The sequence below is a fragment of the Brachyhypopomus gauderio genome, unplaced genomic scaffold, assembly GCF_052324685.1.
Source record: "Brachyhypopomus gauderio isolate BG-103 unplaced genomic scaffold, BGAUD_0.2 sc79, whole genome shotgun sequence".
Lineage (NCBI taxonomy): Eukaryota > Metazoa > Chordata > Actinopteri > Gymnotiformes > Hypopomidae > Brachyhypopomus > Brachyhypopomus gauderio.
In genome coordinates, this window is record NW_027506900.1 from 229,403 (window position 1) to 232,383 (window position 2,981).

The window sequence follows — 2,981 nt, forward strand, 5'->3', positions numbered from 1 at the left end:
TTATGTAAAAAACTTGCATAAGAAGGTATGTTTTAGGTTGAAGCAATTGGTGATGTGGTGTTTTGATGGTTTTCTGTAAGTCTAGTCAGCTTGCAGATTCTTTGATCATTCCTAAGCTGCCCCATTCTAGGCTAAACTCCAAATACCTGATTAACTTTATTTGATTTTTCAGTGTGAAACAAATGGAAAAGGGGAGGTATAAATCACTTATTATTTAAGACAAAGATATAATGAAATATCAGCTATCACATAAGACCTAGTTTGTGACCCAGTAGGGGAAAAAAATAAAGACTTCCAGTTACAAATGTGTTGAATATTGGAAAATAAAACAAAAACATACACCTTCCTACTTTCCAGTGAAATAAAGGAAAGTAAATCATTCATTTTTACATAGTGATCAGTCTTTGCCACTAGTAAGAATCCCGACTATTGTGCCACTACTGGAGAAACTGTGATTCTACTGGAGATTTCACCGATTTCTAATATCATGACAAGCCATGCGGTCAAAGGAGTTATTAATGTATGGTTCGTAAATTAACTGTGAAAGTATTACTTAGTATGCCTTTAAGTAATACCAAGGGTATCACTGCTGAAAGTGCATAAACAATTTATAAAATGACAAACATCTATTCACATGTATGTTTTATTCTGAACTGCGTTCACAAAAAAAAAGATAAAGAAAAAAGCGTTTCAACTTTCATACTCAAACGCGCCACAACAACCCGTGCTAAAAAGGACTCATCACAACAGAAGGAACATGTTTCCTTTACAGACTATTTTTAGCTTGTGCAATTATTGATAAATATATTTTGTTCAGGATGTTCAAAAACAAAATCAAACAAAAAAAAAATTAAAATACCTCTTAAGGCAACTCCTTATAAGAATGTTTATTTTTCTTATTTCCTTTTTATGTTCTGTTTTTTTATTTTAAAAAGGGAGCGTGTGGGGAAACATCTACGTCAACTACAGACAGCCAGAGAAAACCAGACAAGCACATCATTAACACCACATTATTACACCCACTTTACTTTTACCCAGTAGAAAAAGTGATCACACACAACCTGCAGCTGTGCTAGTGATGTTCTGAAGATTGAGGACTCAACAAAAGGGCTCTAGATAATAAATGTCCGATCAGCTCATCTGTGGTGATGAAACGGGAGCACAGGAGAGGGGCTGTGGAGATGGTACTGTATGAAACAAGGCACTCTAGGGCACCTGTACAGGAAAGAGTGGAGGAGTCGTGTAGAACAACATAACCCTCTTGCACTCAAAAATGAGCTCGACAATGACGGATTTTAGAAGGCCAGAAAATGTCCTTTCAGAGTTCTCTGATATTATGAGAACAGCTTGCAATGGTATGAAGGATTTGGAGCCTGCTACCCAGCCCTAGTTCAGAGGGTAATGCAGGTTTAAAGGAATGCTTAAGGTTGCTCAATGGTTCACAGTAGAGTAGGAGGAACTGCAGCACACTTCCTATGCTCGTGGAAGCAATGACTTCGTCAGGACTTGACCATTTTTTACGAAAAACAAAAACACTTGGTCACGGTCCTCATAAAACAAACTCTAAATAGAATATTTATTATGTCTCGTTTGGTTACATCTTAGCAAAACAGTCCGATTTACCTGTCCTGCCCTGGAAACAATGAGAATTGTGCAAGCAAAAAAAAAAAACAAAAAACAAAAATGCCTGTTTTAAATAAACATATTGTGTTTATGAACCCCCCCCCCCCCCATCCTACCCCCCAAAAGGAATTCGATATTTATCATTTAAAAAATAGCCCAATGATGTGTCAATATGGATAAAGTTCACATGATGACTTAGACAAGACTATGTAAAGATATGTAAATTTGGAAAGAATTCATGTAAACATACTGGAGGTGGCAACTGTGTGGCACCGTTAAGATGTGATGACTTAACCCAGATGACTTAGGAATGTATGCAAGAGAAAGAAACAGAAGGGGTCAATTCAGAGGAGCAAACAGGTCAAATCTGGGTTGGATCTTTTGGTCTTAAGGATGGCAAAAAGGAAAGGCTCAAGGTGACTAGGTACAAAGCCTTACAGAGGATCACTCCACTTGCAAGGTAAGTCAGCATCACAGCTTCATTACACGCTCTTCGAGTAGAAGAGACGTTGGCAAGCACAATGAACAGGAACAGGTTTAAGGACAAGCGAACATGACTGAGCTTTGCCGTGACTAACAAAGTCTTTCAAGACCGTTTTAGTGCGTTTGCTTTAGTTATTTGCAATAAGCTTGTGCTTTAAATTCAGGGTTTTCTGTCTTATTACTAAATTTGGCTCAAACATCAAACCCTCAAGTTTAAGACAGCAAATCGTGAAAAATATTATTGTTGTCTATGTATGTTTAACATACAGAATGGTTTGGGGGTCAGGGGTATAACGTTTTTGTTGTTTTCTAGACTATAGAAATATGCTAATGTATCTCTATTCTGGACTTAGAAAAAACCATTTGGCAGTTTAGAATAATAAAAAAATAAACATTACACTCATTATGCAATGCTCCTCTCTTTGCAACAAAGAGAGCTAATTGCATAAATTATGCCATTTTAATACCTTCAATAACAAATTACTGTTTTAAGAAACAGAAAAGCACTTGTTTTTTTTTTGTGTAGACTAGGAAGACCTGAATACATTTTCCTATTAAAAAAAATACTCCTTAGACATGGAGACCTTTCGTTTTCTTCTTCTCCTCAGCATGGGGGTCTGCCCTGCTTCCTAAGAAAGGTGCAGAACACACCAACAACACAGGTGTACAAGTCCAATTTGAAAAGTACAAGTCCCATCACGGTTTTTTTTTCCTTTTTTTTTGTTTTTGTTTTTGAACGAATCAGCACATCCATGGGGTCTGAACAAACTCTTTCCGAACCTGAATTTTTCACCTCTGCGCCGGACCAACATGATTTCCTGGCGTGAGGAGAAGCAACACTACCCCCCCCCCCCCCCCCCCCCCCTCCACCCCAC